Source organism: Watersipora subatra, chromosome 3 (genome assembly GCF_963576615.1).
Source record: "Watersipora subatra chromosome 3, tzWatSuba1.1, whole genome shotgun sequence".
In the NCBI taxonomy this organism is placed as follows: domain Eukaryota; kingdom Metazoa; phylum Bryozoa; class Gymnolaemata; order Cheilostomatida; family Watersiporidae; genus Watersipora; species Watersipora subatra.
In genome coordinates, this window is record NC_088710.1 from 39333648 (window position 1) to 39352275 (window position 18628).

At 38.5% G+C, this 18628-nt stretch overlaps 1 long non-coding RNA gene across 3 annotated transcripts; it reads right to left on the reverse strand.

The window, feature by feature from the left end:
- Positions 1-833: 833 nt before the first annotated feature.
- LOC137389834 (uncharacterized) lies at positions 834-17928 on the reverse strand. Of its 3 annotated transcripts, XR_010978082.1 has the most exons (6): positions 17831-17928; positions 13755-13955; positions 5024-5126; positions 3434-3636; positions 2446-2527; positions 834-1064 (listed from the first exon to the last, which is right to left on the reverse strand). It is a non-coding gene; the product is annotated as an uncharacterized lncRNA (long non-coding RNA). The 3 variants fall into 3 exon arrangements; XR_010978080.1 differs by lacking the exons at positions 3434-3636; positions 5024-5126 and adding an exon at positions 6575-6713; XR_010978081.1 differs by lacking the exons at positions 13755-13955; positions 17831-17928 and having other exon boundaries at positions 5024-6205.
- Positions 17929-18628: the final 700 nt, after the last annotated feature.

Sequence of the window (18628 nt, forward strand, 5' to 3'; positions counted from 1 at the left end):
TGCGTTCACGGGCTTTCTTGCTGACAGTTGTTGTGCTGCCTAGGTATGATTGGACATGGGAGTGGTGTCATCACCTGTTGACCAATCGAGTTCATGTCCAGCTTCTACCCCTTGGCCGGTCCTGCGTGTTTTGTCAGCCCTAGTCAGTAGGTTTTTAGAGCCCGTAATGGAAGGCTACAATTTATTTGTTTATTTCCACTTTTAGTCAATAATATTAACTACTACATATATATTACTACATTTTATCCGAAGAAGCAAAGGTAAATTACATAATATTATATAAAACAGCTGTTTACTTCTGCTATCACATATTTGCTGTTTATTGTGCTATTTGTTCTGTACTTGCTGAGTTATTTCTTGTGTCTTTACTCATGCATTATATTATGGCACACTATATCATATTGTATCATTGCACATTATTATCACTGTACATGCATGCATTTCAGATTTCACGGTCTTTGTTTAGCATCACACAAATAAACAGCAGTGAACTTATAACATCAAGTCTCTTTGGAAAATTGTAACTTTACATACCAAAGGCATAAATATATTTGCTACAGGGGCGAACTCCGACATACTCAACTAAATGTTTCAAGCACTTTCCTAGCCGCAAACTAAGTTAGCCCAAAAACTAATATGGTCAGCAGACTACTACGCCTGCCATAACTTAGCTGAAACTCTACCTGCAGCTACCACGCTACTGGGAGAACGCCCAACACAAGATATTTATAGGGCAAGCCAAACGTTGTTGCTACAGTAAGTCCTTGAGATTCTTCAAGTCTACCCTTGTACCATACTTAACCACAGTCATACTGCCAATGGAAGAGTATAATTGCACAGAATTTATTGCAATGAAAATTAAGATAGCAGGAACAGAGAATGTTGAATATTTCAATCCAAAAGACAGTGTGATACATCCAGAGACATATACAGTTAGCTGGAGGATGAGAGGGACAGTGCTGGGGGGGGGGAATGTTTCCAAATATTTTCCGAACAAAACCATCATGCTAGTAAGGGAGATCACCAACTTGACCATTCCGGACATGCGCCTTGGCAGCCAGCCTCTACAAAGACATGCAATACACACAAATACATACAATCTTCAGCAGAACGAGCATATTAGGATGGTCAAACACAGAAGATTACAGAGCAGTTAACAAACTTCTATCTACCATAGACAAAAGAGAGTGCTAGAATCCATGGGAATCATTACAAGCTGCCACAACATCCTACATTACAACACAATATAAAGCAGAGACAAAATATTCGGCTCATCACTATTTAGCTTTTTATTAAAAAGGCAGGTGGCTCCAGGATATAAACTTTGAACATTCAAGAAAGACAGGTGGCTCCAGGATATAAACTTTCAACATTCAAGAAAGACAGGTGGCTCCAGTATATAAACTTTAAACATTCAAGAAAGACAGGTGGCTCCAGGATATAAACTTTAAACATTCAAGAAAGACAGGTGGCTCCAGTATATAAACTTTAAACATTCAAGAAAGACAAGTGGCTCCAGGATATAAACTTTAAACATTCAAGAAAGACAGGTGGCTCCAGGATAAAAACTTTAAACATTCAAGAAAGACAGGTGGCTCCAGTATATAAACTTTAAACATTCAAGAAAGACAGGTGGCTCCAGGATATAAACTTTAAACATTCAAGAAAGACAGGTGGCTCCAGGATATAAACTTTAAACATTCAAGAAAGACAGGTGGCTCCAGGATATAAACTTTGAACATTCGCTTGCAACACCATCCTCCCACTGATAGTACTATCTACCGCTATTGGAGGTGTCACAAAAAGCTGTTACATATACAAAGCAATAAATAATGCCATAGTGAACGCCATAGACTCCGAAGCAGCAATAGAATTAGATATCAATAACTGAAGGAGTAGACGAATCCGAATTCAGAAGACCTAAATTCATTAACATCAACAAGAGACTTATGCACCACATACCCTTTGTACAGATCTTATATACCTAAATACCCACAATGGCAAGCAACTATGGAAAAACCTGAATGACTGAGAGCGAGGGATGAATATCTTTCACAAACATATGACATTCAAATTTCACAAAAATTTCAAGAACAAGTTAACAGCGTTTCCATGCTTCAAAAGAAATTTTCAGAAGCCACCATAGTTTGCAAAAATAAACGGGTTTATCTGCACATCACTCGTAGACGCAGGAGCTACCATAGACCTACCATGAACCTGAAGAACATGAGACTTGCACGCGAACTATGTTTACATTTACAAGCCGGTGATCTCAGGCTACAAGTGTAACCAAATATGCTTTAAACATCATTGGACCATCAAGAGATTTTGAATATTGAAGGCGAATGGAAAACACAAACTTTATATAACAGACGGCATATCTCATGAAGTAATTCTAGGAACAGATCCAAGGAGCAGACTCCTACTTATTGTATAATTACTTACAATTTCGATCGATGTACTCTGCACATCAATAGAGGATCACCCACCCCATGGGAAAGAACTGCTCCAGTAATTCTGTATATACCTGCAACAATATTAAAATAGCACCATTCATAGAAGTGGCAATCATAGACGGCAACAGTGAAGGAAAATAATGCTTATTTGAAGAAAGCGCCAACTCCTTTACGCTTCCTCCAAATACTGATGATCAGCAAATCAACTACTTGAGTTCAAGAAGGGAAGACCATCATTTCTGTCATGAATCCCACAAACACACCATACGAGGCAAAAAAATACACACTAGTTGGGACCTCGAAAGCCTAGACAATGATTTGAGTTGAGATTGCTTGGCGAACCAACAGCCCACGAAGTAGTGGAAAGATGCCAACCTCCCGAAGTAAACAGCTGAATCTCATGAAGATGAATGTGATGAAAGAACAGTTTGAAGACTTGAGAAAACCCGTGGATGAATTTTCATACATTTCAGGAGAAGGAATCACAGAACTCAGATGAACATCAACAGTGGAGCACTTCGTGAAACCCTACCAGCTACCACACCTATACGAAGCAAGCCCTATAACATACCAGTTGGAGTACGACCCAAAATAAAAAAACAGATTGACTGAATGCAAGAAAAAGGGTCTCCTTTCCCTCAATTCAGAAAAATGGACGCCACCAGCCATTTTAGTACGAAAGAAAAATGACAAATAGAGATTCTGCATGGACTACCGTAAGATCAATGCTACCACCGTAAAACAGTCAATGGCAATATTATCAATTAACAGCGCCATAAAGATTATGCACGGAAAGAAATACTTTAGTTCAATCGAGTTATGCTCAAGTTTTTTTCCGAATTACCCTACACAAAGACTCAAGAAAGAAATCCAGTCTTATCACCCCTTTTGGCTGCTACGAGTTCAATACCATGTCACATAGGATGACAAGCAGCCCAGCTTCCTTCATAAGACTAGCTTTAGCTATTATGGCTAACCCAATCAGTGAAGGCAGCAGTTGCATCTACTTGGACGATTGGCTGATGACATCGTCCTTTGGAGAACACATCCAAATGCTGAGAAACTTCTTCACCCAACTTCGTTTGCTGGATTGAAGTATAGTCCTTTTAAAACACATCGTATCAAAAGAGCGTAGAGCAGTCGCGCCCTAACACAGAGAAGATAGAGAAATTCCCTACACCTAAAAATAAAACAGAAGCTATGGGACTACTAGGTCTATTCGGCTACTACAGAACTTTCATACAAGAGTTTTCAAAGATCGCTGCACAAATCACACAGCTGACAAACAAAGACAAAGGGTTTGAATAGAGCGCAAAATGCGAAAAAGCCATGCTAATTTTTAAGTTACATATCACTACAGCTCCTATGCCAAGCTTTTCAAATTTCCAAGAAACGTTCATACTAGCAACTGAAGCATCATCTACCAATATTGGAGCAGCGCTATCTCAGAAACAAGCCGATGGAAAAGAGTCCCCGACATATTTCTACTCAAGAACACTGAATAAAGCAGAGAAAAAATGGGATGCATGTGAACAAGAGCTATACCGCAAGTCCTCATGCTCAAAAACAGATGACTCACGAAGGAAAAAATAATCCTCGAACAAGCCGTCGGTGGTATCTAGCCGCCCTTACCAACAAGCCGCATATGCCCACAGACCTCGGCTAAAGACCGAGGTTTTGTCATCCTTGACCCCTTCGGGAGCGAGAGTGTTGAGACGGGTTTCGCTATACCCCCGTCCTCTTGAATAAGAAAACAGGCTACATCAGTACATAAGAAAACAATTTTTTTTACCTCCAAGTTCGAATTAAAATTCCTGAACCCTTGCATCAAGAATTTACTTGCTATGTCTCAGCTAGATTTTTATTGCGCTGTTAGAGGGCTTCATGTTTATGGAAAGAAGCCGGTCAAGAATGAAAAGGTGTTAATAACCTATGACTGTGGTGAGTTAAACATACCTCATCACCTTCATAGATAGAAGTTTTGTTTGGAATTTAACTTTATTTTAAAAAAAATACAAAAAAACACCCAACAAATTTAATGTCATGAAATCAAACTAAATAAAATCTTCACTGATAATTTGAATAAGATTGTGAGGTTAGCTTATTCGGTTTGCCTCTGTCTGTCGTTCGGCTGAAAGAAAAATCCCATATTTTAATGAAAATTAGAAAAAAAACATACCGGTGATAATATGATGAAATATAAATTGAATAAATTTTCGAAAAACAATCTGGTCATTTCGCAGTTGAGAAGCAAATTATTTTTTAGTCTAAAGTATTCCATAAACATGATCTTGAAAATAAACGAGTAGGTCGCCAAAACCCCCGTACATAAAAGTGTATCATGAATGCGATTCTATGGTTATAACGCAGAAGCTGAGCAGAGACCACATTTATCGAGAAGCCGCCCTGAGCCCCACGTAAGTTTTTAAAAAATGACTTTAGCCGCGGTCTATTACCTTGAACCAGAAGCTGTGCCCAACGACAAGCCGCGCGGCTTGAGCATGAGGACTTACGGTATGCCATAGTAGCAGCAGTAAAACACTACAGACTGTATCTGACAAATGTACCTTTCGAAATCTTCACAGATAATGCGACCTGCACTTATATTCTGAAAACGTCGAAATTGCTCCAATGTTTTGCAAGATGGGCCATCCAGCTCTCAGACTATACCTTGGAAGTAGAGTACAGGACAGGTAGTCAAAACAAGGTAACATATGCATTATCAAGAGCCGTGATAGTCACCAGTACAGTTTAACCATCATCTACGGTAGAGACTGACATGAGAGATTAACAGAAGAGAGACTTCTACTTAGGACCTATCTCGAGATACCTGGAAAAGTTGAAATTTTCGCAGCATGAGGGAAATGACGAAGGTTGGTAACTAATAGTGAGAATTTCATATTAAAAAGAGAAATCATCTACCAAAAGCAAGGTGATAAATTATTGTCCGCCGTACGAGCGATTTAACAACCACTTTTCCTTTATGCCATACATGATAGTTTGACGGTGATGCACCGCCAGGAGTGATGAAATCTTTGTGGAAGCCCTGGAGGTAGTATTGATTCCCAGCTATGTCATGAGAAGTAGAAAGATTATATCCAAGGAAGTATTTCCTGTCGACAACAAAAAATCCTTATATACCTACAGGAGTACCACATGACACACAAATGACAAAATCACCATTTGAAGCGCTGCCAGAAGACTTTCAGAGACTCCTGACAGAGAACACATGCGGCATTGAGAACATACTCGTGTTTACAGATCCTGTCACTAAATGGGCAGCAATTATTCCGACTGAAGACCAGCTCGCCACCACAGCTGCAAAAGCATAGATACGACGCCTCAATATTTTACTATGCAACCGCGCTAAAGATTTGATGAGTAAAATGATTGCGGAGATCAACAGACTCCTAGGAGAAGAGCACAGATTCACCAGCCTCTACAACCACAGACAAAGAGGCAAGTTGCAACAAATCAATAGCTAACACGCTTTCACACTTCACCAATCAGGATAACCACAAAGACTGGCCTCGATACATAACATTCTGCCAACTCGCACACGACTCAGCAAAGCACCCAATTCTACAAGCTTCACTAAGCTCACTATTGATGTGCAGAGAGAGAGGAAACTACTCTACTACTTGAGAAAACCATCACCCGAGGCCAATGAAACAGATGATGGTACGTACGCACAAGTAAAAAAGACGGGAAAAGGCTCGAGCTAACATAAAAGAGAAAAGCCAAAAAAACAGAAGCTATAAAACAGAAGAGCTACTATGACCAGAAGACTACACCCGGTCCTCTACAAGTAGGAGACTACGCTCTCAACTATGACAAGAGAAGTTATAAGAACAAGTCATCAAAACTGATGGAGATAAAAAGATGGCCATGTGATCAGGAGGCGCACATAGGCAAACGCAACTATACAACCTTGTGATCCCCCAGACCAGCTAGCCATCACTCTCCACCTCAACATGCTTGAGCCACACCTTGGATCACTGATTAGAGAAAAACAGACAGACATATCTCTTGAATTAATCTCACCAGAAGGATCGGAGAGCGAACAAGACGAAATTGGACAGGATAAGGAAAAAGAGTACGATGAGATAACGCCCTACCATGCTAATGAACAGCTTGAGCCAGTCACATCAGAAGACACGAGAGCAGAAGATGTTGGGTTATTAACACATAGAAAAGGACACTCCCAGTTTCCAGAGAAAATGTCCAGGTCTGATGAAGATTCGTATGATGGCGCACCTGAAACAGAAAATGGTCATTTGATAACAGAAATGGACATGGATTCAGATGAATCAGGTGTGAAACTCTACCACGACACTTACAAGTAATAACGAATTAGAGCAAAACACAATCACCAACCCAAGAACGAAAGAAAAAGCTTCGACAGAAGTCCGAAGCCTAAGTGCATAGAAAATAAAAAATTTTCAATACTTCGATGAGTTGCATTCCTTACCTCCACAACGGAACAAGAATTTCGGATCAAAACGGATGCTTTTTAAAAATTAACTCCACCTGGACTATGATTAACCCTTTCACTGCCATCCATGTACAAATTTAGGTATCGATTTAATGCCAGCCAATTTACCAAAAATTGCCGATTTTGCTTTATGATATGTATGCAATGTTTAACCTCTATCTAGAAAATTTTTGTTATATATTTTATTTTGCCAACATATTAACAAATAGTGCTATGCAAAAAAGTTCAATGTATTTATACTATGTGCATTGCTAGAGCTATGTGAAGCTACGATCGTTACGAAGCTAAAACGATCCTTTAAAATGTTCCTTACTCTTACAAAACTATTACCTTCACCACCATCAGAGTCAGTGCTGCTACTTTAATCATCTGTGTAATCGCGAAAATCTGAATCGGCTTTAATGTTATCAACACTTGTAATTCTCTGTTTTCTAACTCGGGAGGTACTTACGAAAGCCATAATAACACTAAAAAGTTCGAACGTCAGAAATAAAAAATGTTCGTTGTTTATTTGGTAATTCCCAAACAAAAATTTAAAATTTCTTCGTGATTTTAAACTAATTTTATAGAAAAATCTTTGGACAACACTGTCAATACCGTAAAATCCCAAAAATGCGTCTACGGCAGTTGATCAAAGACTACGCATAAATGCGTTTACGGCAGTGAAAGAGTTAAACAGACCATGACTAGATGAGACTTGACAATTTATTTTTTCTACAGCAGCGACAATAAACAATAACGATAACTACTAGAAATTCCCCTGTTATACATACAGCCCACGACCAAAGTGATAATGGAAAAAAGAAAGGGTACTGCTGGTTGAGAAATGCAATATTAGCACTCAAATGGCACTGCAATGCAATAGGAGAATTGCAATGGTAGCTGCAATGGTAGCTGTAATGTACTGGGTGTTATTATGTACAACAAACAGCAATAATGAAAGGAAAAGATTAAACAGTCAAACATTGATAACTCAAACTTCACGGGACCGAGTGAAAGTGTTCGAGTTATCAGAGTGTTCAAGTTATCAGAGCACTGTCATAAGTCCATGTATTTATTAGTAGATACACGTACATATACAAACTATAATATAAATCAAAATGATGAATGGCTTATTTCAAATTAAATGCTTCCAATTTAAAGTTTAAACATTTTTTATCAGAGAGTATAGAGATCTTTCTATCATTTGAGATTTGTTTGTTGTTCTATGTGATGTGACTGCCAGGACGTTTTCAGATTAAAATTAGCAAAACTTGATCTCTGTTGAAATGTTCAGAAGAAAATAATACATCTTTTTCTTTTGAGCGTTTTAACCAAGATCAATTTGTCAATTTTTCTTGGAAGTTCATGCGAAGGTTACCTCGCTTTTCCTTGCCTTCGAAGGACCATCGCTAAGCGGATGTTTGGTAAAAATCAAAATTCACCAAACTTTTGGAAAGTTTGTTGACAAAAATATTTTGCCGATGGTGGTGATAACGAAGCCTACGAACTCCTAAAAGTTGAAGTTTATCTCTATGGCTTGGAATAAAATGATATTTTAAAGCGATAACAACCGTCTCGGTAGCCGTTGGGCAAAAAACAGAGTTAACGAAGTTGAGGTCGAGTTATCTGAAGCAATTTATCGTGGGAACGGACCAAACAAAACCGTTCGAGTTAACCATGTGTTCGAGCTATCCGAGGGCGAGTTATCCATGTTTGACTGTATGTTTACATCTCTCCCCTGCAATAGGAGAAATGCAATATTAGAAGTAAAATGGCAAGCTGCTGTGTAATATACACAGATTGAAAGTTGATTGTGTTGAATGTAGAATGGTTTTGACAGCGATCTGTAACAGAAAGCAAGCATTAGCATTCACGTGTGTCTGCAGGTTTTCTGCAAACTGGAGAAAATAATGAAATTTTCTTGCCATAAAGGGGCATTGTAGTTCGGCTCTAGCTTGTACATAAAATGTAAAGAAATTTGGCTAATGTTCTAGATAATTTAATGGAACCTTCGGTAATTGGACAAAAAACATAGGCTGATAAACTGTGTACCACATTTTCGTATCTGTAAATCGGTCTACCGTCTCCGCCTCAAACGGTCTACGTTTATTATAAAAACCTTTGGCAATTGGACAATGCAATAGACTGGTGAAATGTGCACATTTTTCTCGTGAAATGCGCACGGCTTTATGGTTCTACTCTCGGTCGCGTGGATTTAGGGGCGTTTTGTTGGCTGGTCTTAATTTTAATTAAAAAGGCTTGTAAGGTTTTAATGACGGTTTTAGGCCAAATTAATCTTTCTAGTTATGTATATTCCGATCAGATGGGTAAGTTTTAAGATATTGTCGACAATTTTCAAAGACTTGGTAACATATTTAAATAGGTTTATGTGTGTTTTGTATCATTATTATACTTAAACAACTCCACACAAAAATGGTTAAATTTTTTGATGGGATTTCGGTAAAAGGGTTAGGTTATGGCCATTGATGGATAATTTTTGGGAGTTGTGTGCACATATGCATTTATCATAAAGCTCCTAAAAAAACTCGCTTCGCTCGTGTTTGGACGTGGGACAACAATCACATATTCACCGCCACGAGTGTCGTTGTGATTGTTGGCACAAGGCTACCACGAGTTTCACATCTGAAGCGAGACAGCAATAAAGGCTAAAACATCCACAAGAAAACACTTACAAAAATTTAATTATATATACACGCCTGCTTACGATTTTAAACACTTGTCAGCAACAATGGGAAAATCCGGAATGACTATCCTCCTTCCCATTACGTGTTTAGTATCAAAGGCAAGTGATTTATCACAAGATACGAGGCAGTGATAGAAATGAACAACACCACTGAGTAAAGGTCTATGTACCAGGAGTAACCGGGACATTGATGTCCCCTACGGGGTGCATTGCGCGTCAGCCCCAAAGCAGGTGCACCGATAATATTGCAGGGCTGAAGACCGAAAAAATAAGAGTAAATTGTACGTCAACACAGCTAACCATAATATACAAACATTTCTATACAGCCTAAAGAGAAAGGGAAGAAATAAACTTAGCGTATCAGAGATGGGTAAAGAGCAGACCCACAATGAGAACCGATGAAAGAAATAGAGAGCACAAGTTTCTCCTCTGCTTGCTTGTGAAAGAATGGAAAGGCACAATGAAAGCTCGCCAGAAGACCATTACAAGTAATCCTGTGGTACCAAAGGACCTATCATTGACTTTGCCTTTCCCACCAACAACTCATGACGACTCAACAACTCATGACGACTCAACAACTCATGACGACTCAACAACTCATGACGACATACAAGCTCAACCCACTTTAAAAGGTTAACAGTTACGCAAGTTTCATTAATGGCCTCCAAACCAAAACGGACTGAATGTACTCCCAGTGTATCAAGGATTACCTTGACCCCATAATCACTGCATTTTCATGACGTGCATAATTCACAAATTTGAGCCAACCCGCAAGTTATCCGCGTCATGGAAACGGCATGAATCCGCAAACTAAGCGAGTTTTGCGATCCGATAAACTTTACCGAATCCATCAGGCTTGCAAATCATGGAAGCGGCATTTACGAATCATGCGGATTAGATTATCGCGGCTAGTTCATTATAAACATTTTCACACTTCAGTCGTTTTTATTTCGATTTCAGCAGTCTCAATTTCAGCAGTTCCGAACGATTGCTGCTAAGCTTAGCCTGACAAGACTGCACAACTATTTATATCTAGTCATTAATTAGGCTAATACTTGACTTAAGGGGTCAAGAGCTGGCGTTAAATTTTCAATAGCAGGTGTTCATTGAAAAGCTCGATTGCAAACTAAAGCCTGGTTTCCATATGACAGCGCAAGGCGCGCAACAAGGCACACGACGTCGTGCATAGGCCGGTTGTGATGTGGAAATGTCAACGCAAGACAATCGCCCGACGTGCGTGCGCTGATCACAAGGATCCAACAGAATGGATCCTTGTGATGGGCGCGGGTGCGCGCGATGATGTATCCCACAATACACCGCTCGACCTTTTCAACATATCCCACAATTCAAACGGAGGGTTGTTTTCCGAAGAAATCGGTCTCCCGTACGAAAGAGTAAGCCTGGTTTTCATATGACAGCGCCAGAGCCATTGAGTGTAAACATTGAGCCATGTGTGTAAGCCATTGTGTAAGCCATTGTGTAAGCCATTACACTCAATGGCTCTGGACAGCGCAAGGTCGCAACGGAGGGCTGTTTCCGAAGAAATCGGTCTCCCATACGAAAAAGTAAGGACATTACCCACCCTGTCCAATGCAAGCATGGCGCTTACGCGTGCTATGGAAACACTGTAGCATGGGCATGGCTCTCTTGGGGAGTGGGGGAGAGAGAGTATCATGTGACGGTCTTATTTATGATCTACGCGAGTATTAGGTATTATTTTAATATGAATTGGCAGCAAATAAATGCTGGTTGGTAAGTATGAAATGTTGGTTGCATAATAAATCAATCACGAGAGTTATATTATTTCATATGTTTAATTAATTATGTTTTGATTTATTTATAATAAAAAATTACATCAATTAAATAAAAAATTTTCACAATAACAATACAAATATAGCAAACGAATAGCAACAGAACAACAAAAATGAATCGCGCGCTGCTAGTAAAGAAATGTCTATATAGTAAAAAGTAAACTCAGTTTTATTTTACTTGCGAGTATTATGATTACTCGCCACAGTTATTATGAACAACTCGGACCTACCACTGCAAAACGGTGCCATCTGAAAGCAAATACTCTTTCCGAAGCCAGTAGGAAAAACTATAAATTGGTCAGAACCTGCAATAATATGTGGTAAAGCTTGAGACTGTTCTGGTCTCAGTGTGACTATGCCTAGCTTTGATAGATGATTTTTGAATCGCTCCAGTTTTTTTATCAGAGAAATGAAACTGCAAACCCGAAAACGCAAGAGAATCCTATGGTAACCTATGGTTCTCATCGTTTTGTTATCAAAGGGGTATTACGTAACTACCCAGCCTATCAAAAACATAGAGCCTTTTACTAGATCCAGTCACGGGACCGTGACGATAGACTTTCTAATACATCGTGAGATCTGAATGTAACGACACGCTTCCATTAGTATCAGTCTGAGCGGCATATATAACATATGTCGCTTGTTTTGCAGAAGTTATCTTACATTTTGTCGCTATGTGTCCCAGGCTCTCTCTCCCTCTCCTCCCCACCCCCCAAGAGAGCCACGCCCAGGCTAGAAACACTGCATCGCAGCCCAAGAAATGCATTGTGCACGATCACTGGGCCGCGCACGATCATTGCGCTGTCATATGGAAACCAGGCGTAATTCAACTGCTGAAGTATTCGAATCATGCGAATTATGTGAGTCGTGGAAACATAGCGAGTTATGGAAATTATGTGAGTCATGGAAACATAGCGAGTTATGTGAGTTATGGAAACATAGCAGTTATGTGAGTTATGGAAACATAGCAAATGACAGAAGCAATTAGGCCATGACAACAAGGAATTACGACATACATGTAAATCTTTCTTACACCAAATTACTGTAATTGAAGAGCACTGAACAACCTAACAACTATGGAGTGGTATCAGAAGCGGTCCAAGTTTGCACTTGCATAAATAACTGAACGCTTCTATAACGTATACCTCCTATAACATAAATTCCAGATAGCATAAAAATTTATGTAAAGTTTTTGCTTCCTACTACATAAAAATTCCATATAACGTAAAGTGTCGAGTCAGGCGAGTGCTCACATTCGACTTGAACGTTAATATATCTCGCCGCACTTGCGGAAAAACAAAACGATGCGCGTACCGTGCTATACAGGTACATTATATATACAACATTAGCAACAATCTACTGTACTTTGTCGTGATAGATCGCCAGATGTGTCGCCAAAACAGAGAATAGGGTAGCTGCGCATTGTTCATAAATACAAAGGCAATCAATTGGTGCAGGCGTTACAGCGCCGATCTACAAATCCGAATGTCACAAGTTGGAGTATTGTCGGAAGTTCTCTTTTATCCTAACCTTGACCCCTGGATACTGATAGACGACGAACATGTAATACCATTTTGCAAAAACATTTTGTTGTTTTACTTTGGTGTAAACGTATAAAACATTTGTTATTAGATTTACTTTGCAGAATACACTTTGCCGTTTAAAAATATAAGCAAATCGTTGTAAATGAAAGTCGGAAATTTTCACTCCTCATCAAGTTATTGTAGAATTGCCTCAATAATGGTCTATAAAACCAGTTAGATTGATCATGAAACAGAGAAAAGTTGTCGATGCCAACTGATAATGCTGTAGTTACGGTACAAACAAAATAAAAAAATTAAGTCAAGTTTTTCCTATCTAAATGCCCAAAGTGGTGAGTTTGATGAGATCTTGGAATGGAATAGACAATTTACATGTATTTTACTGTTCTTATAACATAAAATTCCTGTCTCGTAAACGCTACCGGAACAGATTATTTACGCTGTAGGAGCGCGTACTGTACTTGATTGGTTATAGTAATCTTTTACACACTATTGGTGCATTCACACCTAACATCCTGTCTGGTCAAACAGCTACAACTACCAAGCCTACAGCAGATGTACCACCTACAGATACCCTGTAGGCATTCTGGCCAACATTCTATCCCTTCCATCAGATCATCACCATCTAAACTCCTTTCCTCGGCTGGCAGGAAGAAAAGGGGTTGTGGCCTAAGGACAACAACGTGGAGCCACCGTCGAATATCAATACAAACAAGGTGGAGATTGAGAAAGGCTTGTTCACACGTCAAGTAATGAAGAACGTACCTAACCTGGGCAGTCACTGCCAACAGCAGGGCATGTTCCCGCCCCCTGGACCCGAGAAGGGTGGCCACCCTTGCGACCCTACTGGGAACAGAAAAAAGTTTTATCTGGCATATTGATTTGCCCTCTGTCCGAGTCCCTTCACTCACTTTTGCTGATGGCGCATTTCTCCCTGAGAGCATTTACTGGGTTAACTCATTGAGTCTACAACATATGCAAATAGACAACAGAATGTCAATACACAATAAGTGAGTACATATTAATATTACTTTTAAAATTTTAGACGCACCTTATAACATCGTATCTACCAAATATACCTAACCCAACTTCTTACGAAAGTTAAACGTTGAGTTGCAACAAAATTCTCATTACAGTTATTTGATATCAAAAGATTCACCATGTCTTACTCTGTTGTGTTGTAGGTGCAAAATATGTGGGAATGCGATTACAAGCTCTTAAAAGCTAAAAAAACGAACAGTTAGTCGCAGCCACACGAGACTGCCGTAGTTTGGATTCTCTTTCCAAAACGGCTCAAATGTGACGTAGTTGTGGGAGATGGTTTCTGTTTACACTTTCATGCAACCTTATTCGTCGAAATATTTTCACAAATATACTTCACGCATTCAATAAAACCATGTCTATTGTTCTTACGCGTCTGTTTTATCGTCACCGTAATGCTGTTACTTTTAGCAGTGATATCTTATAACTTACCATAAAAATACATTTAATTTTTTAACCTTACCTTGAAGGAGTACATATCATTGTCTGATAGTCAAGACGAGCCTGTTGGTCACCTGTGATAATCGAAGTGCTGCAAAAATTATTTGTGAAGTATTGGGTCACATGATCAGATTACGACTTGACGATTAGATAATGCCGAAACAAAACTGTCAAGTAGCAAGTATCTATATTTGATATGGGGTCTTCGGTAAAACCAGAAGTGTTTGTAATAAACTAGCGCTACGATAAGTTTTATAGTGAGCTTTTTATTGGCCTTTCCATTCACATGAGAACATCACGTGACAAGACAATAACCAAACTGTAATGACTACGTCAGATAAATAAACGGATTCCACTCTACGGCGGCTTTTCATTTTTGAGCTTTTTAGGAGCTTGTAATCACATGTCCACATATTTGGCACCTACAACACAACAGAGTAAGACATGGTGAATCTTTTGATACCAAATAGCTGTAATGTGAATTTTGTTGCAAGTCAACCTTTAACAACTTCGCTACCACGGCATCGACTAATGATGGAATTGCCATTTTTTTACGAGATGCGATTGGAATTAAAAGGACAGTAGTTACTGAAGTCACTAGTGATTGGTCATGTATTATCGGTAATGACATATTGCTCACCACACGCTAAAATTTACATTTCCTTGACAGATAAAGTGCCGTAATGATTTTTATTAATTCCAGTTAGTGGCTGATTGATAATAATTTAACTAACCTCACTTTGGATGGCTTAGCTCGGCGATAGAAACTGTCTATAGCCACTGTAAATAAACAAGTGGCATGCCTCATTTTGATGAAATGAAAATCCGTTTTTGTTTTTTAAGAATGGATTTTATCGTGAATTGGACACGTCATGTAACAGAAAATAAACTCACTTTGAAAAAAGTTTTATTTTGTAACTTTAGAATTTCTAGAGGCATTCCAAGTTTTGCTATAATGTTACATGAAATTTCTGCTTCAAGATATAGCTTCCTTACAACCATGGACACTGACAACTACAGCTTGCCACGAATTACCCATGCCACCAGCTGCCTGTATATACCGACACACGGGAAGACCCATTTACTTTACCAAGGGAGGCACAATACAAACTGCGTGACAGTAACACTTGACCTTTGAAATGACAATAGACACTTGCCTAAACTGCATGGAAAAAATAACAAACATATTCTTACACAGGATTCCATGTAATATTTTATTGTCATTGTTTAAAGTCGAAAAGATTTTTTCTGATTACTATTATGGCATCGGATTTATTAATCTAAATTAACTTTTACTATTGATGATGCAGGGTTTACAAGATATTTTCATCTTTGTAATATTTTGCTCTAATTATATTTTACTATATATTTCCTTTACACTCTTACACTAGCTACAGCCTTACCACAGAATGATGACACTGATATGGCATACTGTTCCTAAACAGCAGGAAAAAATGTATAGAAATATGAACGAACTCAGATGCCAGCGGGATCCACTCCTTAGACTATCATAGATATACGCAAAATTCAACAAACAAAACAATTGGTGCATCAAAGAAACACAATCATCATACAGCCATACACAAGCAGATTAGAAACTTCCAGTAAAAGTAATAATCAATAAGAGAAGAAGCATCAAAGGACCTCCCAGAGAACAGCCAGAGGAAATTGGAAACAATTACATGTACCAGCTGCTGCTATGCATGACCACAATAACAAGAAGTTATAATCACCCCAATCCAGTAAATTTTTTTGACGTATACAAGCGCCAACTTCGTCTGCAAAAGCAAATTACATTATGATGGCATTACCTCCTACTCGACAGCTGAGCGATGACATACCCGAAGACATTGTTCACTCATATACTAACACCCTCCAACATTTAGACACAAGTCTGAATACCCAGACATATACTCACAGGCTAATAGAGACATCTATAAAAGAGGACAGTTACAATTGCTCATCCTATTTTGCATACATTGCATCATAGACGTACAAGACCGAGCTTAAGATCATTGCAGCTGTTCTAGTGTAAGCCTAAGGGTATAGTTGTTATTTAGCTTATATTATTGTTATCAATCTGACTTATTCTAGAATTTTGTTACTTGTGTAATAAGGTGTTGGTTTTAAGAACAAAATACGTCTTTAATATTGAACACTATTTTGGTATTGGCAGAGTTAGGTTTGCATTAAGGGCTTGGCTAAACCTTACAGACAGTCATCAATACTTGACCATCTCAGTAGGATTATACAACGCAGAGATAAAAAATTACATGTTCTTAACATAGTCAAAGGGGCAGAAATAATCCATTGTTTGTGTTGTGTAGGAATTATCATGAAAGTGAATTCATTGCATTAATCACACAACACGGTTATCAGATTGGGGCTAGGCAGCACACTATTTTTCCAAGTAGTAGATGGAATATGCAACCATTAATGAATATTCTCGTACATAAAAATCTGTATACCGTTACATATTTGAATAATGATAAATAGAGAAATAGGTGTGATGTTGTATTATGGATAAAACCTCGTTTCGTGGAAAGTGATTCATTAACGTCGATCTTGTGAAAGCACATCTAAGGGAATACTCACTATTGAGTTGTTATACAAACATTCTAATCTAATCTAAAATTTTCCCACTACACCCTTCTAGAAAGAAGGAAAGGTGTGGGAACTCTTTTATTACAAAAATTCTTTACTAAAAACCTCTCAGGTCTCGAGTTGTTCTCGGCCAAAAAGAATTAAAAAACGCATTTGTCCGGATTGTTGGCACAAACAGACCTGCTTTCTGTCGAGTGTCGTGGTGCTTGATAGTATTTTTAAAATCAGGGACCGTAAAGTTCTTTTCCACTGCTTTTAAATAAAATGCACACCTAATATCTTTTCGCCGTTTAGCTAAACTCTCGATCCCTGTATTTGCTCTTATTTCTGTAAAACTGACTTGCCCCTTTAGCAGGCCTGCCAACACAAGAGTGGGCCAATGCGTGAGATTTGGTTTTGGGGCAATTGATGTATCAATGATAGTATATATAAAATTGTGGAAATTGGGGCAAAAATCTCACGCATTTTCATTTTTTCTTTGGGGTGATTGCGTGAGTCTCACGCCCAATGCGTGAGAGTTGGCAGGTACGCCCTTTAGTTTAAAAATGAACCTTATAGCGGTGTTCTGTATTTTCTCAAATCTTTTTGTGAAAATACAGAACTTCACACTTAAATACTAAAACATTGAACTGGCCAAACTATATACTGTTAGAATGCTAACAAAAGAAAATGCTCCCTAAGAGAAAAAATATTTTTTAGGTAAAAAATAATCGTTTCGCAACAAACATTTTAAGTGTGGGTGTAAACAAAATTACCTTGACCCGAATAGATGCTCAGGAGTTTGTTCCGTTTGCGCATGCGTATGATGAACAACTGCGAGAAGGTTCACCAAAAATCATGAACTATTACAATAGGCTCCGCAATTTTATGATTTCTTGAGGTTATACGGTAAGATCAGTCTGTAGATCCGTGACAAAATGTATATCATACTTTTTGAAGTAGTTTGATATAAAGTTTTGTGGTCATATATAGCGTTTGGAATCTATAAAATTAAATAGCGGTTTGCATTAAAATGCTTAAGGTAATGATTTTTTAGTCGACGGCTTCGAAAGCATTGGTACGCATGCGCTGAAATATCTTTTGGTATATTGGTGGTTGTCTTCTCGCTCTTACTAAACCAAATGATAGCATATATAGCTATACAGTAAACTTGTTTTAACAGTGCTTTCGTCAAATTATTAACTTGCAAACGCTGTTAGTTATGGTGGACACAACTCCTATGAATCAAATTTTAGTGCCCTCACCGTGTTAGATCTCTAATAGCTACCATTGACTAAACATCCTTGTACATAAGTAATTGTTTTTTTTATAATGCTTACAGTTCTTCACGGAATAACATGCATTACCAACATTAATTATCGTAATCTCTCTTTATCTTTCTATTGAACTAAATCATTTCTATAGCCTACTGCAGCTGATAGACAACACACATTCATGACATACTTTCCAAATCCGCGTTACCAAAATATCCCACCAAAATATTTTGAGTTGATTGACAGGTTAGGCCTATACAGTCACTATCAATTAGCTATATGTGTACATGCAGGCTACAT